General features: G+C 38.2%; 2 long non-coding RNA genes across 2 annotated transcripts; both read right to left on the reverse strand.

The window, feature by feature from the left end:
* Window positions 1-6,281: 6,281 nt before the first annotated feature.
* On the reverse strand, window positions 6,282-7,080 carry LOC125583757. The gene is made up of 2 exons (XR_007320839.1): window positions 6,888-7,080; window positions 6,282-6,579 (listed from the first exon to the last, which is right to left on the reverse strand). It is a non-coding gene; the product is annotated as an uncharacterized LOC125583757 (long non-coding RNA).
* A 1,056-nt stretch (window positions 7,081-8,136) lies between these two features.
* On the reverse strand, window positions 8,137-9,300 carry LOC125583426. Its single transcript, XR_007320424.1, has 2 exons — window positions 8,658-9,300; window positions 8,137-8,440 (listed from the first exon to the last, which is right to left on the reverse strand). It is a non-coding gene; the product is annotated as an uncharacterized LOC125583426 (long non-coding RNA).
* Window positions 9,301-12,347: the final 3,047 nt, after the last annotated feature.

Genomic DNA, 12,347 nt, shown 5'->3' on the forward strand with positions numbered 1-12,347 from the left:
ACCTGTTCCCGCTTCCGCCATGTCCTCCGAGACCTCGATGGAGTCCCAAAGCTGTCGGACCCTTCCTTCGATTGGAGGAACCAAGGATTCAGCATGGGCACACCCGTTCATAAGACCCGACATCTCGACGACCTCGGCAGGAAAAGAGAAGTCCTCTTTCTGCGACTCGTAGAGGGTAGCAACCGAGCCACGGCACTCACGAAAATCGCCCACAAATGTTTGGGCATCCTTAAAGCTCTCGAATTCGGTGGCAAACAAAGCAGCCCTCCGCTTCATTTCGGCGACAATCGCTCTCTTTCCTCTCCTCTCCGCACGGACAAGGGCCTGAGAATGGAGCTCAGCCTGTCTCCGGCTCTGTTCTTCGACCTCCTTCCGAAACCGAAAGAGTTCCCTTTCAGCCTCCTCGGCTTTGAAGTGAGAGATACGCGACTCCCGGAAACTTCCGTCGAGCGCCGCATTGAACACCCTCATCCCCTGCACGAAGTTAAAATCAGAAAGCGAAACAAAACAAAAATATAATTTAGATCAAAATTCAAAGGATAAACCTCGTTGATTAAGCTGGAGCCTTCGGCGACCACTTTCCTCCTCGACTCTTCGTCCAGCGACTTATGAGTAGTAAAACCGGGAGGGAGGTCGGCAAAAACGTCGCTGGGAAGGGGAACCTCGCTGGTTCCAATCCTTTCCCCTGGGGAGAAACCAGGTTTCCATTCTGGCAGCGGAAGGTTTCCCAAGACATTCTCGGAGGCAACTACCTTGCCTTTCCGAGACCTGATTCTCTGCCTCTGAGCAGGTAAGACATCAATGACCGGTTCCACGCCATACGGAATGTCCAGAGGCTGAGAGACGGCTCGAGATCGATGGAGCTCCACCGCGCTTCGAATCCGTTCGACGGTGAAGGAATTCCAGAAGAACGGCCTGCTACGGAGAAGATCTCGCTTGGCAAAAAGATCGGCAGGAGTCGACGGAAGGATCCTGTTCACTGCAAGATAATAAAAAAAAAATCATCTTCGCATGTTTTCAAGGTATCAAAACGAAAAATATAGCTATTTGTATTACCAAGGGTGAAGTTCCACTCCCGACGGAATAGGTGGAGGTAGCTCTCCTCGACAGACTCCCCATCTATCCAGACAAAGAAAAAGCGCTCGAACCATGCCTTAGGATGTGCCCCTGAATTATAGCCATAACCTTCTTTGGCGCCATGCGGTATGAGCCATCGATCCCTGTTCCTCTCGTAAACCAAAATCCCTCGAAGTTTCCAGGGTTAAGGTCCATTCCTAGCTCGTAACTCAAGATCAACACGCCGAGCCAATGCTGCAAGGCCGGAACGCTTATCTGGCTGATCGAAAGCCCAAAGTGGCGAAGCGCGCGGACGATGGTACCAGGGATTGGAAACCACATACGGCAATACACCAGGAAGGCCTCGTAGCAAGTAAAGAAACCTTCTGGAGGGTCCTTCGCACACTCGTTGCCACTAGGGATCCGAAATACGACTCCACTTGGGATCTGGTAAAAGTCCCTGAGAGTCGTGAGGTAGTCGGAAGAGACCATGCTCGGTGCAAGGGGTGCGTTTGGCGACCTCACGAGCCTCTTAGGAATCGGAATGTCTTGCGAAGGCGGAGGCGAGCCGCAAAGAGCTTTGTAGTACGCATCCTTTGCTTCTTCCTCAACTTTAAACTCTTCTTTCGGGGCGATCACCTCATTGGCAGAAGAGTCACCCGAAGATGAGTGTGAGGAAGAATTCCTGTTTGAAGATCCTTTTCTTGAAGACATTTTCTTTGAGGAAAGAGAGATCTTGGAGAAAAAACTCCTATCTTGTAGAAATCTTTTCTTAAGGGAAGAAGTGAGTAAAGAATTTGAAAAACTTACTTCCCTTACTTATACAATTTTTTTTTCTTTTTTACTATTCACCTTCGATCTTTCGACAAACGATTACGTCTAAATTCCACCTAGAACAGACCATACCGCAAGCTAGGACCTAACACCCAGGTCCACGGATCCTAGCTAGCTGGGGGGCTAACTGTTGGGGTCAAAATCGATCACGACGGAATCGATGTCCGAAAGTCTTTAGAAAAACCAAATCTCGGTCAAAACTTCAGAAGCCGAGAAAACGAACAGCCGAAACGGATCACCCAGCAAGCTCGGCCGTGACACGAGCCAGCTCGCCCGGCGAGCACAGCCGTGTTGCCGGTCGAGTCGCCGGCAAGCTCGGCCGTGACACGGGCCAGCTCGCCCGGCGAGCACAGCCGTGTTGCCGGTCGACTCGCCAGCAAGCTCGGCCGTGACACGGGCCAGTTCGCTCGGCGAGCACGGCCGCGTCGCCGGTCGACTCGCTGGAGAGCTCGGCCATGACACGGGCCAGCTCGCCCGGCGAGCACGGCCGTGTTGCCGGTCGGCTCGCTCGATCATGCCACGGATCGGCTCGCCTGGCGAGCGCGGCCAATTCTCTGTGGACCATTCCAAACCCGGTCCCATCCCATAACCATGCATCTTCGTTCGAAGTTTTCGTAACTCAGTCTTCGGGTCCGTGGATACGACACCGGCCCATTTTTGGTCCCAAAAGACTTGAACCCAAAAACTGGTATGACGGTTTATCTCATCCGCGGGAAGAGATAAATGTCAAATTTTTGAAGATAATCACAAAGAAGAAGGAAATATTGAAAAGCCCGCTTCGCGACAAATCCGGCCCTAGAAGAGGTAAACCGACCTAAGGAGGAGTATATAAGGAGGACCTAGGACGAAGAGAATGGAGGGAGCATTCTAAGAGCAAACTTAATACTTAGAGCAATTTAGTCTTTTTTCCGTTTTTACTACCGAGCTGCGACTTGACTAGGTTAGAACTTAGGTGGCTAGACTAGCGAACATACCGACAGCTCTCGTGGCCTAGGATCTTACCTGTTGTTCACGCTCAAACGCGAATTCGGAAATAAGACCTATTTGTTCCCTTTTTGCTCTTTTACGATTTATTACTTTCGAATCTTTCATATTGATTGTGTTGTGTGTGGCCCAGCAGATAACCGGGACCTTCAGGGAAGGCTAGGTTAACTTGGCTTTCCTCCGATTAACAAAACTCGACGGTGTGAATTTCGGTTCCCACAAAGACTATGGCTAAGTAATATATTATTGCCTAAGGGTATGCATCTAGAAATCATTGATGCCTTATATTCACCCAGCTCTAAGAGCAAGAGCAGCCTATTGAGTTATAAAGATATAAGAATAAATGGTTTCCATACTGAAACAATGGGCGAAGGAAACAAATAGTTTCTTCAAATATATGTATAAAATCGCCCAAGGCCATAATAAGTCCTAAAGACTATACATGCATTCTCTACTGACCTAGACTATGCATAGATCAGTATGATAGAGGCTAAAAGCCTGCGAAAATATACACTTTATGGCACGACCGGATTGGCCATCCTGGTCCAAACATGATGCAAAAATTGATATTCAAAAGACACACTTTAAGAGATAAGAAGAGTTATCCCAAAGAATCTCACGTGTGTAGCATGTACACAAGGGAAACTCATTAGGCCATCACCAGTAAAACGGCTACGAGCCTCTTTTTCATAAATAAAGACTATATGTCTAGATAATACTGGTGAATACATGTCTCAAGCGTTTAAATGATTATGGTATGTCCATGGGGTAAGTGTGGACAATTCTGTGATACATGTCCATACCAAGAACGGCTTGGCCGAAATCTTTTAAAACACAAATAGCTGATTGATAGACCATAACATATGAGGTCAAAACTCCCATTAACAGCTTGGGCCACACGAAATTTACATACACCTAAGTTAATACGCATCAGGCCATTTAGTGAGCATAGATATCCCCTATCACAATTATTAACGGGTCAAGAGCCAGACATACCCCATCATAAGACATTTGGATGTGCTGTCTATGTACTAATTGCTCCACCACAGAGAACTAAGATGGGGCCTCAAAAGGAGGATGGGGATATATGTTGGATATGATTCTCTCACAATAATAAAGTAATTTGAGCCAACTATGGGCGATTATATTTGAGGCCAGGTACACAGATTATTTTAAGACCAGGAAGGGAAAAATAATAAAGCTGGTAAAAGAATGGTAAAATAAATAGAATGAAATCAACCATCAATGTCTTGGAAAGATCCTCGGACTAAAGAATGTGAAATAGACGTGCAAAGATTATACATTTACAAAGCTAGCTAATCAAATGCCAGACACATTTGCTGACCTGAAAAAGAATGACTAAGTCATATATAAACCAGCTTGTAAAGCACCAACGAATTTGATGTCCAAGAAGACACACAATCAAGTTGCTACAGAGTCTAGACAATGTATGAAACATGGTAGACCAAATAGGTTCCAAAAGATAAGAATCCTCGGAAACAAAAGAAAGGTGCAGAGAATGATAATCAAAATCCAAATCTGAGGTTACTAAGGAAACCATCCCAGACATGGAGATAAGGTCGGCCGGCTCTAAGGTATAGGTACCAAACAATGTAGCTTGGGACGCCAAACTACAAAGTATTAAAGGTCCTGGTAATAATGAATCTCAATCGATTATATCATGTCTGGAATATAATGGAACCAATAAGGAATGTCGACATAAGATGATTTATTTGCATACAAGGTAGCACTTGAATTTATGAATATAAGCGAGGATCATGAACCTACGTCAATATAAGAGTGCGCACTCGTAGAACAGATTGGATTGAATGGAAACGTTGGGTTAAATAGTTTAAGGAAGAAAGGCGTATTTGGCCATATGATTAAGACGCCATATGATGTTAAAACCAGTGGATATAAATGGGTCTTGTAAGGAATAGAAATCGTGAGATATAAAGCTGATGTTGCACAAGGATTCTCACAAAGACCAGTAATAGATTATGAGGAGGATGCAACTACTTTTAGATTTCTCATAAGTCTGGCTATATAAGAGAGAAAATTAGACTTGCAGCAAGTTGATGTAGTGACTTCATATTTATATGGTCCACTGGATAATGAAAGTACTAGAGGGTATTGAGCTGAAAGTACAGCAAGTTCTCGAGAACAATATTGATAATCATCAAAGTATATGATCTGAATATCCTAGGAACCTCTGGATACAATTTCTCAAACAGTTGAATATCTCAAGAAAGAGTTTGAGATGAAAGATCTTTGAAAACAAAGTTTTGTTTGGGATTACAGTTTGAGTACATTAACAATGAAATCCTTGTGCATCAAATAGTATATACGAAAAGGGTACTCAAGAGATTTAATATGGACCAGTCTCACCCATTATCTAGTACATGGGCATGAGATCACTTGTTCTGGACACTGATCCATTCAGTCCAAAGGTGGACGATAAAGAAGTCCATTTAGTCCTGAGATGGACGATGCAGAAGTCTTGTTTTAGACACTGATCTGATTGGTCCATAAGAAAGACGATGAAGAAGCCTTTGATTTTGGTTTATTTTATACTAACCATCTCAAAGAGGGGTTATTTGGTTTTGTTGATTTGTTTTCAGACAGGTTATGTTTTACACATGGTGGTACACGCATATCACAGCAACATCATTCAAGATTTTGTGTGTGTATTTGAGGTCGATGACTCAATGTGTTCGATCAGATTGTGGCATGGCCGATGGTAAAGAAGAACCAACTATCATGTTCTAGGACGAAGCTTATGCCCAAGATCTTCATCACCCACGGATTGCAGAAAATTGGAGAGGTCCAAGGGACCTTCAGTAATGTCCAAATCAGGGGGAGTAATGCGTGTTGTACTCTTTTTCCTTCACCATGGTTTTGTCCCAATTGGGTTTTCCTGGTAAGGTTTTAATGAGGCAACATTAAAGCACATTACAAGCTCTAAATGGTTATGGCATCCAAGGGGGAGTGTTATGAACCAGATTGTGGATGGTTCATAACCAAGATATTATGATTTGTAATCTTTCCATTTATCTATGAAGGTGTAATCTCTTATATAAGGAACCTCTATGTTATGAATAAAGATAGACTTTTCCATTACTTTTATAACAAAACGCTATTTGTTTGTTTTAATAGCGTTCCCTAAAACGTTCTGACAGCGCCCGTTATCGTAGGTCCGACACTTTTAATAGCATATCTTTCGAATGCTATAGTTTAATAAACAACAATAGCAAATGTTTCGTGTTATTAATTTATTTTTAATTATCCAAAAATTTATTAAAAATAATTATCAAACCAAACTAAATTAAAAAATAAAATTAAAAACTACACCTAAAGATAATTCATAATTAAATAATTCAAAATTAAATAAAAAAAATAATTCATAATTAAAAATTAAATTTTATTTATTAATTAAGATCAGTATACAAATAATTGGTTTACAATTAATAATCAGTTGATTTCCTAACATTGGTTTATACACAAGCCCGGTTTATTAAACTAACCATGTCCAAACCAAACCTAATAAACCAACCAATACTAAACCTAATCTACGCCACTCTGTCGTCGCCTTCCTCTTCCATCTTCTCGTCTTCCCTTCTTACGTCTCTGTCTTCTCCCTCTTTCTCTTTTTTTTCTTCTTGCTCGGCTCATCTACACCAGCACAGCTTCATATCCGACTTCTTCCTGTAACAAGAACAAACAAATCAAAAATCAAATTAATTTCGAAATCTAAAACTTAAACTCCAAACTTTTACACTATCAGAAACTGATTACATTGAAACTCAGATCCTAAACAGCTCAGGTTAATTTTGAATTGTCTTAAACTTAACAGTATCAATTTACTTAAGATCAATCATAGACAGAAACAAATTAATCAATCTTTTCAAACCCAAACAGAAACATATAAGACATATTCTACACAAGCAAATACAGATCTGATTTTTCTGCAAGAATATGATAACTCTAAACTCAGAAAGTTTCAGACTTTTTACCCTTCCGTTGGAAGAAGCTTCGCACCGGATGACGAACGGATGATGCTCAAGCCTCAGCGTGAGCCTCGCGCTCTGGTTCAGTTTCAGTGATGATAGAAAGAAGAAAACTTTCGAGAAGGAGACGACCATAATCATCATAGAGAATACAAGATCTTTGCTTTCGAGAAGGATTCGATATTCATATGCATTGCTTACTTTTCTCTCTCTCTCTCTCTCTCTCTCTCTCTCTCTCTCTCTCTCTCTCTCTCTCTCTCTCTCTCTCTCTCTCTCTCTCTCTCAAACACGAGATCTGCTCAAATCTCTGGAAAATAAGTAAAAAATAATAAATGAACAATTAATCTCAGTCGTTGATTCATTATCATCCAAGGGTGCAAATGGTGATCCATGCCAAACCAATAGAAATAAAGGGTGAGGATAGATAGAAGATTGATTTTGGGCCTTTGATTTTGAATCAATCAATGGCTCAAACTAAAATCAATATAAAATTGTCTTTTTTGTGTTTATAATTATTGTAAAATTATTGAAAGTTTAAAATGTATATTATGTATATGGAAAATTTATGTATATATGATATTAAATGTTTGAAAATAGTATTTAGGGTTAAGATGAATTGTGTTAAAATTTAGATTTTTAAGATAAATGGTTTAAAATGTTGAATGGTTCAATGTCTAGAAGATTAATTAAAACTTTTATTTCATTAAGAAATTAAGTTATACATTTAAATTTATAAAAATAATGATATCAGGTTAATAAAATTATTAATTTTCACTTTGTAAAGTAATTTTAAATTAAGTAAAAGTAATGATGTGAGATTAATAAAATTAAGTAAGTTTAGGGTTTGAAAAATAGTGTTTTGGGTTTAGACTAAGAGTTATGTATATGGTTAATGGTTTGAGTTTTAGAATATACTTGGAGTTTAAGTATAAAATTTATATTATAAGTTTGAAAATATTAGATTTATGACTTAGTATGTAGGGTTTAAGTTTGGGGTTTAGGGTATTAGATTTAGGGTGTAGATTTAAAATTTAGTGTTTGAGGTTTAAAATAGAAATTTGAGATTAAATTTTTAGAATTATTAAATTTTGAGTTTAAGTTTAAGATTGAAGTTTTAAAAATTTATGTTTAGGGGTTTAAACCCTATAACTATATATATATCACTCTTTTAGGGTTTGAAATCTGAGGATAAAACTTTAATAGATTAGACTTTTGGTCTTTGGGGTTTGGAGTTTATACTCTAATAAAACACAAATAAATAATAAAATACCATATGTTTTTCATTAAAAATCCAAAACATTCAAGGATTTGAGATAACTAGTATGACAATATTTCTAAGTACATTTTTTTATGGCTAACTCTACATTCAACATCTCAAGAGTTGCATATGTTAACATTCAATCTCAAACTCTAATCTCTGCTCCCATGTCATCTTCTGCAACCAAGCTTCTCATCTTCTTCAACATCAAAACTCAGATCAGCTCATACGGACCATCATCCTCAATAATGAGCTTCACCATTTAAATTTTCACGAGCTCCTCTGCCTCGTGTTCTTCTCCCTGTGAACAAAACCAAAGCATGTACACATTATTATAACTCTATATAAGACAAAGCCATAAGTCAAAAGCAAGAACAAATATGGAAGTCCACCTGCAGTCTCTGAGCAGACACGAGACACAAATGCATTATCTATCTATAATAATTAAGATAAACACCAAACTTCAAACTCACCACAACACAAACATAGAGAAACAGAGGAGTCTTAGTGATAGATACCTTTGATAGTTTACCTGAACTTGTCTCAGAGTAGCTTTCTTGAGCAGAGCTTGATTCATAACCGTCCGAGACATTAGTAAAAACATGAAGAGAACCAATCCTGCGAGAGAGAAAGAAAAAAGGAGAAGCCATATCGAACTCAGCAATCTCCATCAAACTCTGTTTCACTTTGAGTAAACACACATGCTCCACTTCTCTTTATCTAGAGCAACTGCAAGAGGCTCCAAGTAACTGAAAACAGCAGTAAACAAACAAAATAAGCCCAAGAATGTAGATAGATTGGTGATCACAAGGTGAGAAAACCTATGAAAATCCATTTAGTTTATTAAGAATCAAGTCAAAGCTTACAACTTTAACTTACTAATCATGTGTTCCTGATGAATCAATGTTATTGCATCGTTCAGAACAGAGAAACGAAACAACTAACCTGGAACTGAGTTTGAAACGACACAAACAAAGACAAAATCAGCAGATTACGGAACTTAACCATCGAAACCTCTTCTCCTCCTCCGCCATCTCTGTTTGTAGCTCAAATCTGACTCGAGTAGCGTTGTCGACGAAGCTTTCATCATGGCTGAGAGAGATAGACAGGGAGAGGATTGAACTGCGACAGTTTGAATCGTGAGAGGCTGATTCGAGCCAATCTTTGTGCGTTGATCTGATGATTTTGTGATTTTAGGTTAATCACAATTGTGAGAGAGAGGTTTGAATGGATAGATGAAGAAGATTGATTTTAGGCCACAAGATCAAAAACAATCAATGGCCACAAGTTGTAATTCTAATTTTGATAGACTGACAAATAAAGAGCACGTGAGAGGATTAATTAAAATGGACTTGTGACCTTTGGTCCAAAATTAATCAAACAAAAACAATTTTTTTATTATAGTTGTCTAAGAAATTTAAAATTTAATGTTTAACTAATTTTATTTATATAAAAACTAAATTATATTCTAATTACTGATCATATTTATTTTGTATTTAAAAATCAGAGTTTAAAATTTTGAGTTTAGAGTATATATGATATGATTTAGGGTATATGATTTGTGTTATAATATACATTTAGAGTTTAGGTTTATGGTATTAGATTTAAAATTTGAAACTAAAATGTTTTAAAATAATAAAAAGATTAGAATTTTAAGATTTCTAGTTAGAGTTTAGGATATATAATTAATTTAGGATATGATATATATATATATAATATTCATAGACTAAAATATTTCTAATTAGAGATTATGGTATATGATTATTTTAAAAAATAATAAAAAGATTAGAATTTAAATATTTTTAGTTATAGTTTAGGGTATATGATTAATTTTTAAAATTAGTTTTCAAGTTTTGAGTTTAGAATAAGGTTTGAGTAGAGAGTTTGAAAGTTAAAGGTTTGGGGTATTGAATTAAGATTTAAGGTTAATTTCTAAAAATAATAATTTTTGAGTTTATATTTAAGATTGAAGTTAAATTTGAGATTTGATATTAAAATATTAGCGTTTAAATTTTTTGTTAGAATTTAGGGGTTGTGTTTAAAATTTTGATTTTAGAGTTTAGGATTTTTGGAGGCAAATAAAATGGAGTGAGAGGAAAAATGAAACAAGGGTGAGAGGGAAAATCAATGATTTTCCGCTTTAGTTTTGCATAGCGTTTGCATTTTCACAAACGCTATCTAAAAGTAAGAGGTATGTCAACCATAGCATAATCGAAAAAAACGCTATCATATTTTGCTATTAATACTCACATTTCCTGTAGTGATTATTTATGGTAAGTCATTTTTAAAATTAAAATTTGTTATGGTAAGATTTTAATACACCCTAATTTATGCTGAAAGTAGTTATATAGCAATACATTAATAAATCATTTATATGTCAATTTATAGTATTTAATCACTTACCATAAATGATAATAATTTTAGTCGATCTGGTGGTTTACTATAATTTCAAGTTATATTAATGCTTTCATATGGTGATAAAACGTTTGTATGTTATTTAAATACTTCAGATTGGTCGAAGGTGATATATGTTTCACTGTACTACATTAGTTTTAATAATATTAATGTTTTTTCTTTACACATGTTAATAAAAATTTGTATGTTACTTTATAGATTTTATATTTATCAGATTTTTGGGTTTTTTACTAGGTCAATCAGTGCCGGATCACGGATTAATGGCGGGTTTTTAGATTTTTACCGGGTATTTAGTTTTTAATTACGGATTGTTTATTAAATTTAAACCGGATAATATACAACTTCAGATTAGCGGTACAACCACGGATTCGGATCGTATATGCAAACAAACTGTGGACACATAAATACGTAAATCAAAATTCAAAAGTATTTAATACCAACTAAAATTTTTATCTAAAATTAAACCGATGCTTTGAAAGTGTGGGTCAAAATCTAGTTATTGTTAAAGTAAGATCTGTTGTGAAACTTAGGATTTAGAACCGTAAGTTTCTGTATATTATTAATGAATAAGTGTTCCCTTTATAGCGGTTACAAGAGAGATAAATGGAAATACAATAATAGGAAAGATTACAAATCATAAACATAAACGAATTAAGAAATAGGAAAGTTGTAGCCGCCTCTCTCTCCTCTCCAAGTCTCGCGGCCGCCTCTCTCTCTCTAGGGTTGGGCTGTCTCTCTCTCTAAGTGTATGGGCCGGTTATGGACCGGGCCGGTTATGGACATCCACCAATTGATTTATAACACTCCCCCTTCGATGCCATAACCATACAGGGATTGTAATACGCTAAATGTTGCCTCATTAAAACCTTATCAGGAAAACCCAGTGGGACAAAACCATGATGAAGGAAAAAGAGTACAACACGTACTACTCCCCCTGATGTGAACCTCAGTGGAGGTCCTTCAGCCTACGCATCCCAATCTGATGCGTGAGCTTCCTAAACGTGCAGGTAGGAAGTGCCTTGGTGAATAGGTCAGCTGAATTGTCACTGGATCGTACTTGGACGACCTGGACCTCACCGGCTTTCTGAAACTCGTGAGTAAAGAAGAACTTAGGCAATATGTGCTTCGTCCTATCACCTTTTATGTAACCTTCCTTGAGCTGAGCAATGCACGCAGTATTGTCCTCATACATCACGGTTGGCTTTTTGCACTCGGCCATCCCGCAATCAGCTCGGACGTGTTGGGTCATCGACCTCAACCAAACACACTCGCGGCTAGCCTCATGTATGGCCAAGATTTCCGAGTGATTAGATGAAGTGGCCGCGATGGTTTGTTTCATGGAACGCCATGATATGGCCGTACCTCCATGTGTAAAGACATATCATGTATGTGATCGAGCTTGATGTGGATCTGATAAATAACCAGCATCAGCAAGGCCAACTAAACCATCTTTGTTATGGTTAGTATAATATAGACCCAAGTCTTTCGTTCCTTGCAGGTAACGAAGAACATGTTTGATCCCATTCCAATGCCTCTGGGTCGGACAGGAGCTAAACCTAGATAGTAGGTTCACGGCAAAGCTTATATCAGGCCGTGTGTGAGTTGCCAAGTACATTAAAGCTCCTATGGCACTGAGATATGGCTTTTCGGGACCTAGGTCATCTTCATCGTCCATCTTGGGATGGAATGGGTCAGTGTCCAGGCCGAGAGACCTCACGACCATGGGACTGGTCAGAGAATGGCAATCGGCCATATTGAATCTCTTGAGTACCTTTTCAGTGTATGCCATCTAA

Source organism: Brassica napus, chromosome C3, assembly GCF_020379485.1.
Source record: "Brassica napus cultivar Da-Ae chromosome C3, Da-Ae, whole genome shotgun sequence".
Classification (NCBI taxonomy): domain Eukaryota; kingdom Viridiplantae; phylum Streptophyta; class Magnoliopsida; order Brassicales; family Brassicaceae; genus Brassica; species Brassica napus.